This window comes from Myodes glareolus, chromosome 16, assembly GCF_982192425.1.
Source record: "Myodes glareolus chromosome 16, mMyoGla1.1, whole genome shotgun sequence".
In the NCBI taxonomy this organism is placed as follows: Eukaryota; Metazoa; Chordata; class Mammalia; order Rodentia; family Cricetidae; genus Myodes; species Myodes glareolus.
In genome coordinates, this window is record NC_142041.1 from 26085741 (window position 1) to 26094909 (window position 9169).

The window sequence follows — 9169 nt, forward strand, 5'->3', positions numbered from 1 at the left end:
CGTCACACAATTTTAGCTTTGGCTGCCAATGTTCAGGCCTAGTTTTCAAAAAACAAAAAAAGTTTAAAAAAAATCACAATCACAAGAGAATTTGAATACTGAAACTTTGGACAATACAGAAAGGATTCTCCTGATGGGAGTTGGGATATATGATGAGTGGGGAAGGGAAAAAGCAGAGGCAATTAGAAATATTGCCTAACACAAACATGTTGAGAAGTAATGTCTTAGATGATGAAGAAACCAGACACAGTTAAAAATACATACCTATAATTAAATTATAGGAGGTGGCTAACTAAATTCCTTGAATAATATAAAGACAAATGGTGTTACAATAAGTGAACTAAGAAACAAAGACATAAACATATGATTCTGAGAAATTCCTCCCAGAGTTCGTCTAAGAAGTCCTGGAAATGAGGCCTAGGAAAGTGACCTTTACTTGTTATGTGTCATCCACATTTGAATATTTGCTCCCATGTACCTGTCCTTACCTCTCTAGAAGCAACTCTATTCATCAAAGTAATTCAAAACTTACCTTAATTATAAATCTAGATCATTTAGCAAAGGGCTTCTATTTTGCAGATAAAGCCTAGAGCATTTATATTACTTGCCAAACGGTTGACCAGGTGACGCAATGCTGAGAAGTGAGGCGTCAGATCTATATGAATACAGAGCCAGGAAGGGAGGTCACTGGAAAGTTGCTGTCAGTGTTCAATAGCTCTTACATCAGTGTAGACTCTTCCATCAGTGCAGACTCTTACATCAGTGTAGACTCTTCCATTGGTGTGGATCAGCTTTTCCTATGGCATTCATTTTAGGCAGCAAGCAAAACCTTATGCTCTGTATCATGAAGATTTGAGACAAAGACTACAGTTTCTTCAGCACTGGCCTTGAATAATCTTCTCTTTCAGTTTATCTCAGTAGAGCAGGTGAGGAGCGCATACCTCAGAGTCTAGACTTTTTTCAATCTGGGAAAACACAGTAGGTTCCTACTGAAGTTCGAGGCATGCAGAGGCATGACGCACTGGAGGGCATCAGGACGGCACACGGACAAATGACGCTACGGTGTATCCAGATAAAGATCCAGAGAATAAAGAGGCAGAAAGAAAATTCAAACAAGTAGCTGAGGTGTTATCAAATCTGTGACAAAGCATGACAAAGAAGGATTAAATGGTAGACGAGAGGGTGGAAGTCACATTGGTAAACTGTTTGAATTTGGATTTACATTCTAGAAACTAGGTAATTTTTTTTTAAGAAGGGATTGCTTTACATTCAACTTCTTTGCATTAGAATTTTCAAATGTTTCTGTTGTCTTTCTCAGATTAGAATTTGCGACTTGGAATATTACAATAGTGCTAGTTTTAATGAAATAAGAAGGAACTTTAGTACTCCCATATGCCACTGCCATAAAAGCTTGTGGGTAGCACCTTGTGTGACAGATCTCTTCTTGCCTAAAAACTGCCTGAATCTATGCTAGAAACAAACCTTTTAGATACTATCAATGGCTAAGAATTGACTTATTATAATCAGGCTTTTATCTTTGGTCAAGATCAGTTTACATATTCCTGGGGGAGAGAATTTTTATACAGTACTTTCCCTAGCTGCTGTCTGATACACCTTTGTACTGAAGGGCTATACTTCTCATTGAAATCTTATTTACATTTATTTCCTGAATTCCGAAGGGAACTATTACATGACTTTCAACTTCAGTTCCTACTGTCTCCCTGATCACCAAATAAATATATTAATAGATACTAAAATAAAATCTGACAATAAACAGAAAGTAACTAAGAGAAAGTATGTGTTAAGGGAAAATGATACCCTCAGGTCAAACAAGCCTATGCAGTAAAGAACGCTCAGAAGCCACTGACTAGGGGTGCTTGGTATAATACAGGGGGCGGTAGCATTTAAGTGAGGTACAGAAGCTGTAATTATGGGAAAGAAACTGAAAGGCCTTCAACCAGTAACAATCTAAGAACCCTTTTCTTCTTGTGAGAGAAAACTGATTCAAATATGAGCTTACAGTATGTTTTTCAAAAACAAGACACTGAGACTATTTTTAACAATCATACTATATGTGACAAAGAGAATAAAAGTTTTCAAAACTTTACAGATATCAAGGGAGAAGGCATTAAGCCAGGCCAAAAAGGGTTACCTGATTTAGCTTTGAGGGGTCTCAGCAAAGAGGAGCAAGCTGAGTTCTGGGCCCTAATAAACCATCCAAGGTCTCAAATCCAGCTAGGGAGACTTAGGCTACTATAGTTTGAAAACTCCTCTTTGAAGGGAGCACAGACTTTGAATCTAGTGTGCAGGCTATTTTATGTCAACTTGGCCTGAACTAGAATCATTTGAGAAGAGGTAACCTTGATTGAAAAAAATGACTCCATCAGATTGGCCTGTAGGCAAGTCTGCGGGGCATTTTCTTAATTAGTGATTGATGTGGGAGGCCCCAACTCACTATGGGTGGTACCACCCCCTGGGCAGGTGGTCCTACGTGCTAAAAACAGGCTGAGCAAGCTACAGGGGAGCAAGTCCATAAGCTGGATTCCTCCATGGAGTCTGTTTCAGTTCCTGCTTCCAGGTCCCTGCTTGAGTTCTTGTCCTGACTTCCTGTCATGGTGGTGTGTAAGTTGTAAGATGAAAGAAACCTTTTCCTCCCCAAGTTGTTTATGGTCACGCTGTTTTAGCACAGCAAGAGACACCCTTGCATTCAAAGGCTGCCTTTACCACTAACTATGGGCCCATGGACATGGCTTGTTTTCGTGTGTGTGTATGTATGTAATGTTTTCATCTATGATGTGTGTGTGCATTGTTGAGAGAATAAACATGTCAACAGGCCTGAGGCTGTCTGTGATCACCGGTGCAATAAAGATATTAATGCATCTGAGCATGGTCAAGGCCCTGAGTAAAGTTATGTAAATAAATGGTGCTAACATTACATTTTCTCCATAAAATCTGAAAAGATCTGACTTTGGAAACACATGGTCTGAAGGAATTAGGATAAAGAATTGTGGACTTGTCCCCAGAACAGATTAGCTTATCTAAGCTTTAGTGAAAACATACTTGGTTAAGGACTAGTTCCAGGACAGGCTCCAAAGCTACAGAAAAACTCTGCCTCAAAATAAATAAATAAATATTAAAAAAAATTAAGGAGTTCTAAGGAGCCTCATCATTAGTTGAGATCTTGCCCTAGGAACCATTGGCATTAAACAAACTGAAAAGGTGTAGGACAGGTGTAGCTTTGTAGAACTTTAAGCTGAGGCCTCTCAGCAGTAGTGTCCCCCCTCCCCTGGGAACTAAGGACCTAACTATACATGCATGCACTAAATTGTTGGGAACTTTCCATCTCCCTGAGTCCTTGTGAATGCTCTTCAAATAGAGCTTCGTTCCTGAAATTGGGACAAGATAACCCACAGATGTCCACAGATGTTTTGACTCAGTCCCTGGGAAGGGGTCAAAGTGACTCAGATGTTCCCCCTTACCTGATCTGGCAACTGCTCTCCAGCCAATTATTGGTAATAGCTCTTTGAATAAGTCAATCATAATAGTTGAAGAACAACCCTCCAAACTCCCCCCTTATTTCTGTGGCTTTTTACTTTAAAAGTAGCTTGTACCAGCCATTTGGGGTCTTTCTGGCTTCTCGAATGCTGAAAGACCCTGTCATGACAGAATTAATAAAATCCTCTTGGTTTTACATCAACTGTGGTGTGAGAGATGGTCTCTTAGGGCGACTCCTCCTGGTAGTTGGACTTCAGGGTCCAACAGCTTAATGAGTAGGTGGTTTTAAAAATTACTTTGTGCTTCCCCCCTCCCCTCTGGGGCCACAAGATCTCCCCAGAGCTGCTCCCTTGCACTCTGGGCCTGGACTGTGGGCTCAGGCCGGCAGGGGCATTTCCTTTGCTTTGAGAGCCTGCCTGAGGACAGGTAAGCTCTGTCTCAGCTCAGCCACACTCCTGGCCAGCAAGAGACAGTGATCTTCTAGCAGACATCCATTGGAGGAGGGGTGAGTTTTCTCCTGTCCCGAGGGCTTTGGCTAGAAGGAATTCAGACTTTCCCCACCCCCCTCGACTTTCTGGTCAACAGGCAGAGGCGGGCCCTCCCTGCGGAGCTCTCCCGAATCCTGTCCTAGCCTTTATCCAGGTACACCTTCCTCTCTTCCCCCCTTCCCTCTGGGGCCACAAGATCTCCCCAGAGCAGCTCCCTTGTGCACTGGGCCGGGGCTGTGAGTGCAACCCGGCAGGAGGGAGTGCCTGTGTTTCAATAGACTGCCTGCCAAAAGGTAGACCTTCTGTCAGTGAAGTCCCTGCCCAACAAGGGAACCTGACCTGGTACCAGAAGATCCAATAGAGAGCATTTGAAGGAAGAGATGGGCAGATGCCAAGGCAAGAACTCCTCCAACAATCTAAAAAACAACATGAAAACACCAGATACCCATGACCCTACAATAGAAGGTCTTGAACCTCTTAATTCAGAAGAAGCGGAAAAAAATGCCATTATGAAAGCAATAGAGTCCCTTAAACAGGATATGAATAACTCCCTTAAAGAACTGGATGAGAAGTACAACAAAAAGATTGAAGAAATGAGTAAAGAAATGGATGAGAAATATAACAAAAAGTTCGAAGAAATAAGTAAATCCATGAATGATACACTGGAAACCAAGAAAAAAACAATCAAACAGGTAATGGAAACAGTTCAAGAATTGAAAACTGAAATGGAGTCAATGAAGAAAACACAAAACGAGGGCTGGTTGGATATGGAAAATCTAGGTAAACGAACAGAGACTACAGAATCAAGCATAACCAATAGGATACAAGAGATGGAAGAACGAATCTCAGAGTCTGAAGATACCATAGAGAAAATAAATGCTCTGATCAAAGAAAACAGCAAATCCAATAAATTCTCATCACAAAACATTCAAGAAATCTGGGACACAATAAAAAAACCAAATCTAAGAATAATAGGGATTGAAGAAGGAGAAGAACTGCAGATCAAAGGACCAGAAAATATATTCAACAAAATTATAGAAGAAAACTTTCCCAACATAAAGAATGATATTCCTATGAAGGTTCAAGAAGCATACAGAACACCGAATAGACTTGATCAAAAAAAAAAATCCCCTCGCCATATAATAATCAAAACATAAAACATACAGATTAAAGAAAGAATATTAAGAGCTGCAAAGGAAAAAGGGCAAGTAACTTATAAAGGTAAACCTATCAGACTTACACCAGACTTCTCTATGGAAACCATGAAAGCCAGAAGGTCCTGGATAGAGGTACTGCAGAAACTAAGAGAGCATGAATGCAAATCCAGACTACTATACCCAGCCAAGCTATCATTCACTATCAATGGAGAAAACAAAATATTCCAAGATAAGAACAAATTTAAACAATTCATAGCCACAAACCCAGCCTTACTGAAAGTAATAGAAGGAAAATCGCAACCCAAGGAATCCAACATTGCCAACATTACCTACAATAACTCAGACATCTAGTGACCCTTCACGAGCTTAACTCAAAAAAGGGACACATACAAACTCTATTAAACAAATAAACAAAAAATAATAATAACCGGAGTCAAAAACCACTGGTCATTAATATCACTTAATATTAATGGACTCAATTCACCTATAAAAAGGCACAGACTAAGAGATTGGATACGAAAACAGGATCCAACATTCTGCTGTTTACAAGAAACACACCTCAACCACAAAGACAAACATCTACTCAGAGTAAAGGGCTGGGAAAAGGTTTTTCAAGCAAACGGACCTAAGAAACAAGCAGGTGTGGCCATTTTAATTTCCAACAAAATTGACTTCAAACTAAAATCAATCAGAAGAGATGGAGATGGACATTTTATACTCATAACAGGAACAATTCATCAGGAGGAAGTCTCAATCCTGAATATCTATGCCCCTAATATAAAGCCTCCTACTTATGTAAAAGAAACACTTCTAGAACTCAAGGCAGTCATCAAACCACACACACTAATAGTAGGAGACTTCAACACTCCTTTCTCACCAATGGACAGGTCAATCAGACAGAAACCTAACAGAGAAATAAGAGAATTATTGGAGGTATTGAATCAAATGGACTTAACAGACATCTATAGAACATTTCACCCAAATAGGAAAGAATATACCTTCTTCTCTGCAGCTCATGGAACCTTCTCGAAAATTGACCACATACTGGGTAACAAAGAAAACTTCCACAGATACAAAAAAATATTAGTAACCACCTGTGTCTTGTCAGACCACCATGGATTAAAGTTAGAATTCAACAACAGTGCTACCCCCAGGAAGCCAACAAATTCATGGAAGTTGAACAGTCAACTACTGAATCACCCCTGGGTCAAGGAAGAAATAAAGAAAGAAATTAAAGTCTTCCTTGAATTTAATGAAAATAAAGACACAACATACTCAAACCTATGGGACACTATGAAAGCAGTGCTAAGAGGAAAGTTCATAGCACTAAGTGCCCAAATAGCATAAAATATCTTGGGGGTAACTCTAACCAAGGAAGTGAATGACCTATTTGATAAGAACTTTAAGTCCTTGAAGAAAGAAATTGAGGAGGATACCAGAAAATGGAAAGACCTCTCCTGCTCTTGGATTGGGAGAATCAACATAGTAAAAATGGCAATTCTACCAAAAGCAATCTATAGATTCAATGCAATTCCCATCAAAATCCCATCAAACTTCTTCACAGACCTGGAGAGAACAATAATCAAGTTTATATGAAAAAACAAAAAACCCAGGATAGCCAAAACAATCTTATACAATAAAGGGACTTCTGGAGGCATTACCATCCCTGACTTCAAACTCTATTACAGAGCAACAGTATTGAAAACAGCTTGGTATTGACATAAGAACAGAGAAGTCGACCTATGGAACCGAATAGAAGACCCGGGTATTAACCCACAAACGTATGAACACCTGATTTTTGACAAGGGAGCTAAAGCTATACAATGGAAGAAGGATAGCATCTTTAACAAATGGTGCTGGCATAACTGGATGTCAACCTGTAGAAGAATGAAAATAGATCCATATCTATCACCATGCACAAAACTCAGGTCCAAATGGATTAAAGACATCAACATTAATCTGACCACTTTGAACCTGATAGAAGAGAAAGTAGGAAGTAGTCTACAAGACATAGGCACAGGAGACCACTTCCTAAGCAGAACCCCAGGAGCGCAGACAATAAGAGAAACAATAAATAAATGGGACCTACTGAAACTGAGAAGCTTCTGTAAAGCAAAGGACACTGTCAGTAAGACAAAAAGGCTACCTTCTGACTGGGAGAAGATCTTCACAAACCCCTCAACAGACAAAGGTCTGATCTCCAAAATATACAAAGAACTCAAGAAACTAGACACTAAAACTCTAATTAACCCAATTAAAAAATGGGGTACTGAACTGAACAGAGAATTCACAACAGATGAACTTCGAATGGCTAAAAAGCACTTAAGGTCATGCTCAACCTCCTTAGCGATCAGGGAAATGCAAATCAAAACAACTTTGAGGTATCATCTTACACCTGTCAGAATAGCCAAACTCAAAAACACCAATGATAGCCTATGCTGGAGAGGATGTGGAATGAGGGGAACACTCATCCATTGTTGGTGGAAATGCAAACTTGTGCAGCCACTGTGGAAATCAGTGTAGCGGTTTCTCAGGAAACTGGGAGTCAACCTCCTCAGGACCCAGCAATTCCACTCTTGGGAATATACCCAAGAGATGCCCTAACATACTACAAAAGCATTTGTTCAACTATGTTCATAGCAGCACTATTTGTAATAGCCAGAACCTGGAAACAACCTAGGTGCCCCTCAATAGAAGAATGGTTAAAAAAGGTGTGGAACATATATACATTAGAGTTTTACTCAGCGGTAAAAAACAATGACATCTTGACTTTTGCATGCAAATGGATGGAAATAGAAAACGCTTTACTGAGTGAGGTAAGCCAGACCCAAAAAGAGGAATATGGTATGTATTCACTCATAAGTGGATTCTAACCGTAATTAAAGGTCTTTGAGCCTATTATTCGTGATCCTAGAGAAGCTAAATAAGAAGGTGAACCTGACGAAAATCATGTAGCTATCCTCCTGGAGATTGGAAATAGACAAGAGTGCCAGGTAACCTCGGGTGCATGGGGGGTGGGGGGGCTGTTGGAAGGGGAGAGGGTTAGAGAGAAGGGAGTAGGGGAGGAATGGGGAATGATCGGGGGACTGGGATGGGGGGAGGGAGAATGGATAGATATGGGATCAGGGAAGTATATACCTCAACTAAGGGAGTCATTTTAGGGTTTACAAGAGATTTGAGTATAAAGGGGATCCCAGGTCCAAGGAGAGATCCCCAGATTGTTCTCTGGACAGAGGAGAGGGTGCCTGAACCGGCCTTGGCCCACAACCATACTGATGAACATTTTGCATATCACCATAGAACCCTCATCTGGCGATGGAGGGAGATGGAGGCGGAGACCCACGTCGAAACACTGGACCTAGCTCCCTAGGTCCAAACGAGAGGCAGAAGGAAGGAGAACGTGAACAAAGAAGGCAAGAGCAGAGGAAACCTTCATCCGACGTTGGGTGGCGATACAGACGGAGACCCATATTGGAGCACCGGACGGAACCCTCCACGGTCCAAATGAGGAGCAGAAGGATGAAGAAAATGAAAAAAGAAATCAGGACTGCGATGGGCACCATCACCCACTGATACAAGGGGACTGATCTAATGAGAGTTCACCAAGGCCAGCTGGACTGGAACTGAACGAGCACGTGATCTAACCAGATTCTCTGGATGTGGCTGGCCCGGAGTCTTTCTGAAAAGCCATTGACAATGACACTGGGACTTGTTTCCTCTGCATATACTGGATTTTTGGGATCCAGTCTGTTTGGATACTCACCTTCCTGGACCTGGAGGGAGGGGGGAGGAACTTGAACTTCCCACAGGGCAGGAAACCCTGACTACTCTTTGGGATAAAGAGGGAGGAGGAGAGGGAGTGGGGGAAGTGGGAGGGTGTTGGGAGGAGGGGCAGAAATGGAAACTTTTATAATTTAATAAACTTAAAAAAAATTACTTTGTGTTTGAGATTGTGTGGCTGCCATGTGGAAATGTGGAAGTCAGAGGACAAAACGCAGTCTTTCTCTCCGTACATCATGAAATCGTGTC